General features: G+C 40.4%; 1 pseudogene; it reads right to left on the reverse strand.

Moving 5' to 3' along the window:
* Positions 1–9,289: 9,289 nt before the first annotated feature.
* Positions 9,290–10,596, reverse strand: LOC118654368 (annotated as a pseudogene).
* Positions 10,597–16,012: the final 5,416 nt, after the last annotated feature.

Below are 16,012 nucleotides of genomic sequence, written 5' to 3' on the forward strand. Positions count from 1 at the left end.
ATAGGCCGTACCCTGAGCATGACTGAGGGTGGCATTGCAACCTCCTGATCCACCCTGCTCTGTGCATGATGGGGGCGGCGACCCAACTCCCCAATCGGCCCTGCTCTGAGCCCGACCAGGGGCTGCACCTAGGGATTGGGCCTGCCCTCTGCCACCTGGGAGCAGGCCTAAGCCAGCCGGTAATTATCTCCCGAGGGGTCCCAGACTGCGAGAGGTCACCGGCCGGGCTGAAGGACCTCCCCCTCCCCCCGAGTGCACAAATTTTTGTGCACCGGGCCTCTAGTATATAGTAAAACCCTAATATGCAAATAGACTGAATGGCAGAACGACCGGTTGCTGTGACATGCACTGACCACCAGGGGGCAGACACTCAATGCAGGATCTGCTCCCTGGTGGTCAGTGCACTCTCACAGGGGGAGCACCACTCAGCCAGAAGCCAGATTCACGGCTGGTGAGCGCTAAGGATGTCTGACTGACAGCACAGGGAGCTACAGTGCTAAGGGTCCCTTGGGGGATGTCTGCCTGCCAGCTTAGGCCCGCTTCCCTCAGGTGGACATCCCCCAAGGGCTCCTGAACTGGGAGAGGGCACAGGCCAGGCTGAGGGACCCTCCTCCAGTGTACGAATGTCATGGACCGTGTCTCTAGTGTTGAAATAATTTACTTACACCATGGATCCTAGCTGTGACTGAAACCATAATGTTGATTTAATCAGGACAAACAGAATTTCACTGCTGTAGAAATGGTCAAGAAAACAGAATAGAAGAAGAGCTTTCAAATGATGAACATTTTGCTAATGGTAAAATGAACGGAGGCACATTTTTCAACAAAGATATACAGCGGGGCCTTGACTTATGAGTTTATTTCGTTCTGAGACCAAGCTTGTTAAGGAGCTCATTAACTCAAATTACTCTGTCAACTCAATGCAAAAAATCGGCCGAGAGACAGCTGGAATTTCAAAAAACTTGTTAGTCGGGACACTAGTAAGTCAAGGCCCCACCGTATAAAATATGAACTTTAATTCCAAAAGTATAATATTAATTAACTTCAACCTAATTTTTTTAGATATGCTTTGGACTCTACACTTTTTTAGTCTCTCAATAGATCTTGGTAGGATATAGTGCCAAATGTCATTATTCATGTGTTTTGGCTTGTGGAAATGCAATGTGTTAAGTAGAAGGTTTGATAAATAAAAGCCCATAGATTTAAACTGCTCAAATCATAGCACTAGAACCCAGGACATGATGAAAAGGGTAAACCTTGTTTTAGTTGAAGTCTTACAAAGAACCTCCTAATTAGATGCCTTGTGCTTATAATATATACTAAAGAATTAGTAAGTATTGATGTCTGGGGTAATGGTGGAAAAAGCACCATGGCTTCCTCCTTGTTTTGTAACATAAAAATAAATGTGTGATGGTTCCAAAAAGAATGTTTCAGATAACAAATCTGCCTCAAGGATAGGAAGTGATATATTAAAAAGTAGCATAAGATCTCTTGAACTTTACTTGATTACAAGTTCAGTCTGTTTTATGATCACAGGTGCCATCCTTGGCCCCTGCTCCAACATAATGAACCTCCACAGAATTCAAATGAGAGCTGCCAACATCATTAAAGAACATTTGACCTAATTTATACATCTTTTTATCTCTAAATCCCTGTGCCTAGAATAGAAACTTCATTTTTCTCATCTATCCTTTTAAAATGATAAAGAATTATCCTTTCTTCTTCTAGGCAGGACTTTAGACATATCAAATTAATTTTCTCTATTATAACCAAGTTTTACTTTACAACATTGTGCCCTTTTGACATGCTGAAGAAATGGCATTGCCAAATCTTGCTTGGCTTGCCAAAGGTCACATTGAAAATTGGTTGCAAAGCAGGACTGGGACACATGGTATCCAAATCCTAGTCAACAGCAGACCACACTCATCTTTACATCACAGAATTGCATTACAAAATTATAGAGGACAGAACATGGGAGCTGGTGTCAGGTCTGGAGAGCAAAAGTAAAAGGAAGGAAAGGGCACAGTGATTATTTATGTGTTCATGGGTCATTGGTCTTACAGAACACTAGAGGCCCAGTGGATGAAAGTCATGCGTGGGTAGGGTTCCTAGGCCTGGCCAGTGATCAGGGCTAATCATATTCCCTGCCTTCCTGCCTCCCTGCCTCCTCCTTCCCTCGCTCCCTCTGTGTCCTGCAGCCACTGCTGGTCACCCACCATGTTCCGCACTGTCGCCTGGTGGTCGGCACACATCATAGTAAGTGATCGAACCCCTGGTCTCCTGGTCAAACTCCCAAGGGTACACTTTGCATATTAGCCTTTTATATATATAGATGATTTGGGTCATTGGTCTTAGAGACCATGATTTCTAAACATAAGTGTCTCACTTCTAAGGGGACAAAAATTGGTTCTTTGGGGAGGGAGGACCATAATCTTACTACTTTATGTATAAAGGACACATATACAGTCCAGCCGGGGTGGCTCACTGGTTGAGCATCAACCTATGAACCAGGAGGTTAGCATTTGATTCCCAGTCAGGTCACATGCCCAGGTTGCAGGCTTGATCCCCAGTGTGGGGCATACATGAGGCAGCAAATCAATGATTCTCTCTCATCATTGATGTTTCTATCTCTCTCTCCAATCTGAAATCAATAAAAACATATATTTTTAAAAGAACAAATATATAGCAAATAAATGGTTATTTAGGATATCTGTGGCTTTAAAATTTCATGGGCAGGGTATTGGGGAAGAAAAAATGTTTTTAAAAAAGCTCTTTATAGAATTAATAATGAACAAACGAATAGGATGAGAAAAAAATTACAGAACATTTTCTGGGACTAGGCCAGAAAAAAAGCAATGTGTGAATGAGAGAACATGTAGCCAAAGGGAATGAAGTAAGGGGGAGTTCTTTCATCTAATCATACTTGAGTGATTATTTATAAAGAACTCTTTCAGAATCTTGGCTAGCTCGGTTTTGTTGTTTGGATATTGCTATAGACAAAATTTTAGAATGGCTCCTAAGATACTCACCTGCTCTTATGTAATCCCCTCTCCCAAAGTGTGGACTGAACCCATGGATATGATGCACCATCACTCCCATGACTATATCATGTTATATGGAAAAGGAGAAGAGATTTTGCAAATGCAATTCAGGCTCTTAATCAGTTGACTTTGAGTTAATCAAAAGGTGAGTGTCCTGGACAGGCCTGATCTAATCAGATGAGTTCTTTAAAAGGGGGCTTCACCTCTCTTTGTGTTCAGTCACTGGAAGCAGCAGGGAAGTGCTCCTGCTGGCCTGAGGAAGCAAGCTGCCATGAGTTCCACCGCTGCAAAGAAATGAATTCTGCCAACAACTTGAATGATTTGGGAAGTGACCTGCAAACTTGAGATGGGAAAGCGGCCCTGGCTGAAACCTTGATTTCAGCCTCGTGAGAACTGGAGCAGAGGAACCAGTTAACCATGCCCAGATCCTTGATCCATGGAAATTTTGAGAATATATATATATAATTTCAAGCCACTAAATTAGTAAAAATTCTTCACACAGCAATAGAAAACAAATATAGCTACATAAAAGGGAATAAGGGGATTTTTTGGTGTTTCAAGTTTTTCTACAACCTTCCCAGAAATCTCAGACATTATTAAACCTCATATAGTTTTATCATGCCAGAAGTAATTATGTTATTTCCTTTTTCATCTTTCTTCTAACTTTAACATTTTGGTCTTGAAAACACATAAAATATATTTTATGCCAAAATTTTTTGAGATTCTCCATCTGTACTTAAAACTAATAATAATGTTCTTATAGAAACCAGAGTGATCAGGTTACTTATTTTAAGGGCTTATTGCTTTTCTCAACCTATATTTTGAGAGTGCATCACCTACTAGTATTTCCAACATAAAATGAGGATCTTGGAATCTAATTAATTCCACTGCTGTACATGTAGCCTAGAACTCACTATGAATCATACTCAATCCACATCACTCCTGACTCTGTCTGGAGAGGCCAGAGTCTTGTCATTCTCCTGGATACTGTGGGGATAATCAAATTAGAATACCTGCAGCCCATTGTTTTTTAATGCCTCACATTCTTGTCATCCTTAGTTATCTCCAAAAATATAAGCTATTTTCTTTAGCCTCTTATGCTCATATAGTTCTGTGCTTCCTGCTGTCCCAAACAATTCTTTTACTTTGAAAACTTGTCCTGAAGTTCTACTTTAACCAAAACCTTGCTGTGGTCCAAGAACAGTGCCCTCCCAGCAGCTATGTCAAGTAGAGTCTGTTTATTCTCCTACTCCTCAATTATCTGAGCATTACTTGCTATTCATCTTGTTCTTTGTCCCATTACCCCTTGCTATGGACTGAATGTTTGTCTCTCCCCAGAATTCATATGATGAAACCTAATCCCCGATATAATGGTATTTGGAAGTGGAGTTTTGGGGAGATAATTGGGTCATGAGAGGGGAACCCACATAAATGGGATTAGTGGCCTTATAAAAAACCCCAGAGAGTTCCTTTACCATTTGCCATGTGAGAACACAGCTATCTATGAACCAGGAATTGAGCTGTCACCAGACATCTAATCTGTTGGCACCTTGATTTTAGACTTCTCAGTCTCTAGAACTGTGAAAAATAAATGTTGTATAAGCCAAGGCTATGGTATTTTTGTTAGAGTGAACCAAATTGAATAAGATTCTTCTCTAGTTGGCAAAACCTCCTGCTCTTATGGAGTTAGGCAGTTGCACAAGCCTCTACTTCTCTTTTTTGCTGTCACCTCCAAACCTCCTGCATATCCCCCATCTTCATTACAGAATTTTGGACCTAGTCATACTTTTAGATTTACACCAAGTTCTTTTGCCACATAGATGAGCCATTTGCCTGATTTTCTGGTCTCAAAATATTTAAACCTTTTGATTTCCTGATATTCACTTCCACTGTACCTCAGACAAACATTTCCATGGTTACATCCTCATCCTGATAATAACCTAGTACTTCTGCTCTTCTAATATATTAAATTAAAATATTTCAATATTTGATTAAAACCTTATCTTCTTCCACCTCTCTTGTTGATTTACATTACCTCTGATTATTTGATCTCAAAATGACCACTAGTCTTTTCATCCATCTACTTTCTCCCTATGTTCACTCCCTTTCTTAACATCATGATTTGTCACTTTATTCTCCAAGCAATAATGACAACTCACTGTTCTGTCAACTTAACTTCTTGCACTCATCTGTATTTCAGCTAGCTTGTATGACTGACTATTGTATTATTCATTTATTATCACATCAAACATAAGCCCATGAGCTGTGCCTCATCACAATGAAGATCTTTGTAATTCCCCATGTTGCCACACTGAACTGAAGGCATGCAAATGCGTCCCACTAAGCTAGTAAGGCCAGTTCTCTGACTCAAAAGCAGCAATGAGAATGAGAACACATTTCCTTCCTTCCTATTAGCTTTAAATGAATCTCCTCCACAGTTGACTGTACGTGAGCACTTTTACTCAACCCTAGGAGATCTCTAGGAGGTCTCATTTATCTTAATTTCTACTGATAATAGACACAGATGTTTGGAGCAAACAGAATGAATTGTGAATGCAAAGTAGCTCTTCAAAATCACCTGGATATTTCTGTCCAAGGAACCTCTTGTGGAATAGGAAGGGCACTGATACCTAAAAGGCATCAATGGCTTCTTCCCTTATCAAATTTAGAAATTTAATCAGCAGTAACTCAGGATTTATTACTTGAATGATGAAACATCAGAAGAAGTTCATTTACTAGGCTGAGTCTCTTCTGCCAAGGACCACATGCCTAAGCTGTAGTGGGTTGCAATCCCCCATATCCACTATGATTATAATGGAAACATTTTTTGTAAATAGCAGCTAAGCCAAGCATTAGCAGGTGAAAATATGCAATATATGACTTACATACCCCTAAGGCAAAATGTGTTCTCACACTCCACTGGTTTGAACTTATTGATTATTTTAACTTTACCTATACTAAGTTTTACACTTTCAGGATCTAATGAGCAATTCATTTTGAATTCCTGATTTATGGAATAAATTAGGTAGTGGCACTGCAGTGTGTATCTTTTTTAACCTTCTAAGAAAGTTAGATTTGCTAGAGTTCAGCACATTGGATGAGAGGATGAACAAGAAGAAAAACTTTTGAATATTAGTGCAGTTAACATCGATAAAACACAATCCTATTCTTTAAATATACTTTTATTAATTTCAGAGAGGAAAGGAGAGGGAGACAGATGATGAAAACATCAATGATGAGAGATCAATCATTGATTGGCTGCCTCCTGCATACTCCCTACTGGTGATCAAGCCCGCAAACCAGGTATGTGCCCTTGACTGAAATCAAACCCAGGACCCTTCAATCCGCAGGCTGACGTTTTATCCACTGAGCCAAACAGGCTAGGGCCCAATTCTATTTTTGAATATTATGCTATCAGACACTGTGGTGGGTGTTGAGAATGAATGGGATATGAGGATTAGCATGTATTTGTGAATACTTCATAGTTTGGTAGGAAAAACACATGGATAGTCTGAAAAACACTACAATGAAAATATGAGGAAAGTTATATGAGATCTTAGAGAAGGAGGTGTCTAAATATGTCAAAAAGAGCATAAAAGGGCTCCACAGGACAGTGATATTGCATTCTTTCATTCCTCAGGCAAATATGTAATTAGGCACGAGTGCTAAGCAATGACATGTTCTTATATACCTTGGGACAGCAGAACTTGACTGGAGCCTCAAGGCCATCTACTCTATGACTAACATTAATTCAAGAAACAAAAGCAGTCTATGAAATAATCTCATTGAGTTGTATTTTTTTTTATTAAATTAAGCGGAAATGGCAAGCAGCTATGTGTCAGGCACACTGAGTGCTTTATTGAAAGTGCATCATTTAATCTTCAAGACAAATCATAGCTCAAAGAATAAATCAATTCTATAAACATCGAGCTATTTAGCAGCTTCCCTCAACCAGGCATTGTACTGGATGCTAGAATATCAAAAGTATGAAGGCATGACTTTTGTCTTCCTGAAGTTCCTGGTTCAGTGTGAGAGAGAGACACATAAATATCATTCTGATGGGTAATATTAAGTGTTAAAGTAGAAACAAGGAGCATGATGCCCAGGGAGCACAAAGCAGCAAACACTTCCTAATGTGTGGGCTCCATGAAGGCTTCTACCTGGAGGCTTGAAGGCTGGGTGAACAATGATTACTTAAGTGCATATGCAGAGGAAGGGCATTCCAGGAAGAGAGGTCAGCCTGAGCATATGCCTGGAGGTGTGATGATGAGAGCTAAGACAGGTGTTATTGGCTGTAATTCAAAGGTGAAGAAGCTGAGCCTCAGTGAATTTAATAAAACACCTCCTGCCCTCCCCACTAGGATCACCCCACTAGTAAGTAAAGAGCCAGGAGTAAAAACTCTGGCTGGTGTATCTGCAAAGCCCATGTTCTTTCCATCACCTTAAGATTCTTCATAAGAATGTGACATTTAACCCTGAAGAACAGGGAGTCTAAGCACTCTAAGGGTGTGTGGGGGGGATTAAATTGACTTTAAATGCCAAGAAGAAAGATCTCAGTTAGTTACAGGAAATGTAACAAAAGAAAAAAACAAAACAAATGAGAAATGGCAGGTGACAGGAAGTAAAGAAAGAAAGAGAAGCAGTAAGGATCAAAATTTTAGTAGGAATAGTTGCTATTAAAACCTCTTGAATGCTGCCATTGTGACCTGACATGTATCCAAATGCATCCTTCTCCAACACCAGGCACTGTCTCTGCCTGCTGACACGCTGCTCATCCTTATCATTGCAGAGCTTGTGTTCCCATAATATGAAGCTCAATGGAAGCCCTGAACTTTTCATTAATCATTCCTTTTTTTTTTTTTATACTTGTATATGCCTTGCATGCAAAAGACTCTATAGAGGACCTTAAAAGCATACTGCAAATGTATTTCATCTTTATTGTGAACTAAGTCAGTTTGGGGGCTAATGTAAGTTTGAAGTCATCATTTACAAATATTGTTTCTAAGGGAAAACATCTGCACTATGCTGTGAAAAGATAATAAAAAGACATGAATTAAACAAATGTTCCATATAATTTTCTTATGATTTGTTCACTGAGACAAACTTCTTTCATGGAAGAACTAGTGGCCCGGTGCACAAAATTCATGCACAGGGGGGTAGTGTCCCTCAGCCCGGCCTGCACCCTCTCCAATCTGGGACCCCTCAGGGGATGTCCGACTGCATATGCAGTCGGAAAACCCCCTTGTAATCCAGGACCACTGGTTTCTAATCGCTCACCTGCCTGCCTGCTTGATCACCCCTAACCACTCTTCCTACCAGCCTTCTCGCCCCCAACTGCACCCCCCCTGTCAGCCTGATCTCCCCCAACTGCCACCTCTGCCTACCTGCTTGTCCCCAACTGCCTCCTGCTGGCCTGATCGTTCCCAATTGCCCCCCACTGCTGGCCTGCTAACCCCCAACTCCCCTCCCCTCCTGGCCTGATCGCCCCTAACCGTCTCTGCCTCAGCCCGGCCACCATGACTTTGTCCGGAAGGATGTTCGGAAGGTCTCATGGTCTAATTATGATATTACCCTTTTATTAGTATAGATAGGATATGACATACCGCCATAACTATAACATATCTACCAGTATTACTCTATGAGAATACGTACTTCATGCGATAGGAAGACATCTAATACATTACATTGTACATGTGTAAGTAATAGGAAATACTGTATTCATAGCAATAATATACATCCTGTGACTTCCCTTCCTAATTTGGAAATGATTCCCCAGTTCTTTGAATGTTTCCTGGCCCCTGATGTTTTTTGTGTTTGTTTTTGTCATTCAGTGTAATTTTATTTACTGTTTATTACACTTGATTTGAGGTCTTTAATTTCTAACCACCAAAGACTCAAAGGACTATTTTTTTAATGAAGTTTAAGATTAACATTAGTGAATTCATGTATTGATGTGTTTTTTTATTGTAAACGTCTGAATTATTCACATTGCCATAGATCATGAACTCATAAGCGTGGACTATGCACAGGCTGGCCGCAAGCCAGGAAGCCACTCTGCAAGCAAACAGATACTCTGCATAAGGAGAAAAGTCATAGCACAAAATTTAATGTCCAACCTGAGTCACCTCAGAATGTTACATATATTGACTTCTTAATTCATATAGTACCGGGAACTCAACTGCTTGGTTGGTGATGGGGTTGACCTGGTTTTGGGGGCTTATTCCTGAAATAGTTAAGAAAATGGGGGCTCAATCTTTCTTCTTGGTTGCTTGCTCCTCCCCAGCACCTTCATCTTTCTTCTCGTCCTCAGCTTCTTGGGCATCTTCTCCTTCACCTTGACCTCCTTCTTCCTCCTTTGGATCCTCAGATTCTTCCTTGGCATCTTCTTCCTCTTCCTCTCCTTCTCCTCCTCTTCAGCTTCTCCTTCAGAGGAGGGTTCATCCTTAGCTTCCTCAGCTTTTTCAGCCTTAGTGGTCTCCTCCACCTCGATCTGCTCCTCCTGGACGTGGCTGGTGTATTAACAAGGGAAGGAGTGAGTGGACATCAAGAAGGAGCTGGTCTGTAAACCATTGTAGGCAGATCGGCCAAAGACCTGGGAACTCTGGGAGTAGCCGCTGGCTATGCTGCCCATGCTGGTGTAGCTGAAGCAGGTCTCCTCACCTTCTAAGAGTTTCCTGTAAGCTGCAATGTCAATGTCCAAAGCCATCTTCACATTGAGGAGGTCCTGGTGTTCTTTTAAATATTGTGCCATTTTATTCTTTGTAGTTCCCAACTCATTTTCTAATTTGTTGATTGTGTCCTGCATAGCACTAATGTTGGCATTGTGCTTATCCTTCAGCTCTTGCAGCTGCTTTTCCAGCACTTCGTTCATGCCCCGTCATGCTTCCATCTCCAGGGTCTCAGCCTTGTGCAGGCGGCGGCTCTCGGACACCTCATCCTTGGCTGTGTGCACCACTTCGGTGTTCTTGGCAGTGCTCTAAGTCAGCATGGTGAAGGGCTCTTGAACCATTCTTGGGCATTCTATATTTTCTTGGCAGCCAGCTTCTCCTACTGGGTGCGGATGTCCTTGAGCACTGCAAAGAGGTCGGGCTTGGCGAACACATCCATCTCCATGGAGATCTGAGCCTCTGTATCTGCACCTGCACCTCAGTGATCTCCTATTCCTGAACCTTCTTCAGAAAGGCGATTTTGTCCATCAGGCTGTCAATGCGCTTTTGGAGCTCAGCACCAGTGAGAGCCACCCCCTCTGCACCTTTGCACACCTCCAGCAGCTGGCCCTCAGCATCCTGGCGATTCAGCACCTCTTCCTCATAGCACACCTGCAGGTTGTTCCCAGCCTCTCCTGAGTCCCAGTGTTTCCTAATGGTGTCCGAGGCTGCACCCCCGATCCTGCTGCCCTCTTCTCACCGGGGACTGGGGCACGGTGGGATGGGGTGCAGGAGTCTCATTTTCATTAAAATGTTCAACCCGCACCGGCTCCACCAGTGTCCGCAGATGGCCCTGGGGCAGACAGTGATCCCGGAGGCTCTTGCTGCCCTGACCAGAGCTCAGCCATGATGGTCCTGTGTGAGACAGCTCCGCCAGGCCCCGTGGCTGCGACTTGGACCTGCTTCCTTTACCAGGGACCTGGCACTGAGCGGGCGGCAGTGGCACTTCCTCCCCAGCCTGTGCTGGAGCAGGTCCCTGCAGTTTCAGAACCGAACTCGAGGGCCTCCCCTGGTGGCAGTGACGCTGAGCCGGCTGGCTCTCCCTCAAACCCGCCAAGGTTTGCTTCTCACACTTGCTGAAAACCTTCTCGGTCCACTTGCAATAGTAATCAGTTCAGGCTTAAAGGACTGGGGACTCAGTTGGGCCTGAGGGAACTGGGTGCCCCCATCTTGTGGCTATGGGTGTCTCCATCTTTGTGTCCGAGTGATGGTTAATTCACATATTACCCTTTTGTTAGATGGGATACATACATTGATGACCTTGAAAGGCAGAGGTTTCCCTGAGCATTAATGGAACCAATCATTATCAACATCAGGCCTTTCCTCCTCTTCTTTTGTTCATCTTTTGTCATTGTAAAAAGCCAGATAATACAAGACAAACCACAATTAGCATCATCACCTTTCCACCAAGGAAAACAAAACAAACTGGTGACCCTACTTTTGTAAGTGAGTCTCTTTTGGGATGGCAGCTGGCTGCATTTTTATACAGCTACATGTTTTGTGACTCAGCCATGAAACTAGTGTGAAGTCTCTAGCCCATTGCCACTCCTTCCAACAGTTGGTTTTTAGAAATCAGCATTGTTTTTGCTGTCTACTTTCACAGGAAGATGACACAAGGCCTTGCATTCAAGTAAAAAAAGAAATAAAAGTTAATAAGCTATTCAGTTTGGTGTTGGGGGAATTCATTTATAAATTGATGTACTGAAAATGTTGCATCCACAGTAAGGAACAGCCTGGCAACACTTAAATATACCACAGTAGGAACACATCCCAACCAGTTTCCCACTTCTTAATTTCTTTTGTTTGTTACTAAAATGTGTTAATTTCTGTTAATCACCTGGCTTCATTGCAGTTGTAATTTAACTTTTCCTCTGCTTCAGTTCATGAAGCAACTTTCTGTCTCTATATTCTTTCTTAATGCAGGGCTGATTGTGTACATTCTCCATTAGAAGTCTGACAAGGAGGATGCAATTCAGCTTTTTCTCTTACAGTCTATAAAAACAAATAGGACCAGGGCAGATGTTGGGGTAAATTTGTCAATATATAAGAAAACTAAAGTTTACTGTCTGCTTCCCTCACCTGCTCTTCCTCCCTAGCTCTCTCCCTGCCTCATATTCAATAAAAGCTAGCATCAGCTATTCACATGCTCTCCACAAGGAGGCTATGTTTAACTTTTGTTTGCACTGAGTAGCTTTAGCAAACATTGTTTTGGGCATCATACAAATATTGCCAACTGCATGATGATGCTCCCTTTTCACCACAGGCATACATACACACATACAAACACATTTTTAAATACAGCCTCGGCTCTGTGCCCAAAACATGAAAAGGACTTTTTAAAAAATATTCTCAATTAACCAATTTAAGAAAACACCATTTGCTTGACTAAACAATAGAGGACTGATCCCTTGGATACAGTAGATCCAGAAGTATCTGTGGCAGATGTGGATGCTAAATGGAAATTAAGGCAAGTCACAATAGAATTAGAGTTGAGTTTTCGGCATAGTCATGGCTCCTTCATCAAATGACTTTTTAAAGTCATTCCATATGGTCTTTGTGGAGATTGAAAGTCCAGCCATAGGACATTATGTGACTATATAATCCAATTTTCTCTTGACAAACTATGTACTATCTAAACTCCAAGTGGTAAAATCAAGCTCAGCAATAAACAACCTACCATCAGGTGGAAGTGTGATTTATAGGACCAGTCTTGAGCAGACCTGGAAGGCAGAAATAAGTTGTAGTCACAGATAACTTATATTCTCAATGTGATTACTCATTCCATATGGTTATAACTCCCTCACTGTGGCCTCCTAGGTAGTTTCCAATGGAAGGTTGCATATGGAGGAATGTCTATACGCTGACACCTGCAAATAGTGGACTGTGGTGGTGTTACACCCCCACTCAGGAGCAGCCCTGAAAGACACAGATAAAGTGGGCATAACCTCAAGCAATGCGTCCAGATGTATAGTTTCCCTAAGAAGAAGATAAAACTGAAAATATGGATTCATGAGCATTGTAGAAGAGGTATATGAATTGGACCTCTCAGAATGGGCACACAGATTGAAGATGAAATCACTGTCCCATGTAAAGACACACCCAAGGTTATTCAATGCAGAGGAATCTCAATAATCAGATGGACCAAATGGTCCATTCTGCAGACGTTAAGAACACCCATAACCATTTTCTGCTTGTACAGTGAGCTCACGAATAAAGAGAGCATAATGCCTACAATGAAGGTAATTCATGGGCTGAGTCACTTGGACTTCTCCCAGCCAACATGATCTGTTTACTACAACTCCTGAGGGCCCAAACTGCCAAACAACAGAAGCCAGTACTGTGTATCTTTCTTGGTACTGCATAATAGCCAGCTACGTGAATCAATAATAATTATAGATTCCTTCTGTCAATACTTACATTGGAATAAACTTTATTCTGGATTTGCAGATAGTAATCTTGTCTGCCTGTAAATTTACAGATTAATGTCCAATGATGCTCTCTTAAACCATGGCTAAATTTCTTCCTTAAAAGTGAAACACGGACTATTGCCTATGGAATTTACTGGCCTATAGCACAGAAGCAGCTGTTCATATTAAATGATAAAATCAACATTTAAATACCTGATTAAAGAAACAGCAGGGAGATGACTTTTGGAGTTTGAAGTGCTGTTTTACAGAGTATTATATAAGCTCTGAATCCAAAACATATGTATAACTGGGTCCTGGAATCATGATATAGAATGAGAAATGAAGGAGACATAGCCCACTGTATTAATTGACACCAAATCACAGACTGTGGCTAATGTCTTCTCTGATCAAATGATCAGGGACTTGGGACAAACAAGATTTGAAGACACCTGACAAAGAGATTTCGGGAAGAAATGTGCATAAGATCATCTCGGAAGATGCCTAGAGTCTGAGACTATTTGCAGCCCATGTGAATCTCACCAAAATTGCCCCAGTTGTATGGAAGACTCTCTTACAAACTATTTCAAACATATAAAAATGGTGTACATAAAAATTTAATAAAAACCTGTTTACCCACTACTCAGATTAAGGAATAAAATATTATCAATACCATTTAAGGTCCCTGGGTAACCTTTGGCGATCTCATTATCCTTATTTCCTACACCGCCCTCCCAGATATAAATACTATCTACTACCAGAAATGTATTTGTTTATCTTTCCATCCATGCTTTATAAGTTTATTACACATGCACATATCATATATATAAACATTGATTTTCTTCATATTTTTAAATTTTGCATAAATGGGAACATCTTGTTTAGATCCCTCTACAACTCTCTTGTTTTATATTTTTACTCAAGATTAGGAAAATCATCCATGTTTAATTTTCACTTATGTATAGTAGTCCAGTGAGTGAATTCATATTGACTATAGTTATCCACTTCCTTTTGAGTATCATATGTTGTTTCTATATTATTTTTTGCTATTATAAGTAATTCTATAATTTTTGTAACTGTATCTGTGTACATTTCATTTATCTTGGGTTTTCTTGTGTAAGGAATCATATTGTCTGAATAAAAATGCTCCTTTATGAATCCTGATTTCTTCTTTATACAATGTATTATTATAGTGCATTTTGAATACACACATACATATATGACTACATATATAGGGTGGGGCAAAAGTAGGTTTACAGTTTTGAGGAAATAATATTGTAGTATTATTTATTAGTTATATTATTTTTCAATGTGAACAACTGTAAACCTACTTTTGCCCATCTTATATGTATATATGTGCACATATATGTGCATATGTATATGTATATATGCATAGTGTGTATGTGTATGTGATAACAGATTTATTAGGTTACACAATCTGTGGTGGATGACCTGCTCTTTTGAGTCATGTTCTGGATCTTGAAGTCAATAGGTGGATAGTCAGGGAGAACATAAGGGAAGTGAAGAGGGGGGTAGCAAGAAAAAACTGTAACCTTCAAGGATGAGCTGGGACTCACAAAAATACACTAGAACTCATGTTGGTTGCTTACTGCCACCAGGCCTCCAATTTTCAGGATTGGAGTGTCCTGCAAGAGAAGCTGGTGCCCTGAAACATGGAGTAATTTCAAATACCTGGATCAGGAGTTGGATAAACTGAAAGAATAGATCCAGCAATGCTGAAAGACTTGGGGTTGCCACTGCATATAAACAGGCAAGCTAGTGGACAAGCTTCATGCATGAACTGCAACAGTATCTTTTGTTCTGCTACAACATTCTGAGCATAATAAGAATATGCCTTACATTGTATTTCTGCCTTAAAAATCACATGCAAGATATCTTTCATAGCCCAATATAACTGGGATCTATGCAGGGAATGTGATTATGGGAAACATAGTTCCATTTTATTATTTCAACAAAATATAGATAGACCAGATTATTCATAGTCTAGAGTTCTTCTCTTTTGTTCATATTCCTCTTTTATGTCAATTCTTCCTGCTGTTGAGATGGGTTTACTGGCTGGTGGTACTTTTACATGTTAGTACATCAGTTGAAGAACATTGAGGAGGGCTCACAAAGTACTAGGGATGAAAAGGAAAGCCTCTGGAGGTCCTGTCATGAAACTATAATAAATAATTCAGGAGAATTTGGATCTTCTCTTAGAAAAGGGATGAGTGTGCTTTTGGTTGTATGAGGAAGAGTTGCATCATATTGCAGAGGAAATTATTTGGGGGAGATTGACAGAAGTAGCAGTAAAAGAGATAGACTGTGTTAGGCATTATCATATGGAGATTGTAACAAAGAAGAGCACATCATCCTTTTGGGAATTTTTCTCACTGTGAATAGAGTCAGTGAGATGATGCATCCTCATGCCTCACTCCTACTGTATAGAAAGAAGAGAAAAAACCCTATGCCTAGACTTATAAATCATTCATGGAGTTTTGAAGCTTCGGTGAATATCATAAAGATGTAACAAATATTTAGAAGTCAGATTCATCATAATAAAACAATGACAGTCAAATGCTAAATATAAAGAATAATGAAATTTTAAATACTTTAAGTGAATAATAATGAGGACTCTACAATCAATATCTACTTATCATTTATTACTAGTAACACATTTTTCTGTAATTTTTATCCTTTTGTGCTTTCTAGAGAAACAAACTGATCCTCAATTCAACTATTCAGTTTATTTTAATTTTATTTAGTAAAATAATTACATATATATATATATATATATATATATATATATTTGCTTAAATGGAGGAAATGAATAATTATATGGTGTTATTTAATTTATCTG

This window comes from Myotis myotis, unplaced genomic scaffold (genome assembly GCF_014108235.1).
Source record: "Myotis myotis isolate mMyoMyo1 unplaced genomic scaffold, mMyoMyo1.p scaffold_m19_p_4, whole genome shotgun sequence".
NCBI lineage: Eukaryota > Metazoa > Chordata > Mammalia > Chiroptera > Vespertilionidae > Myotis > Myotis myotis.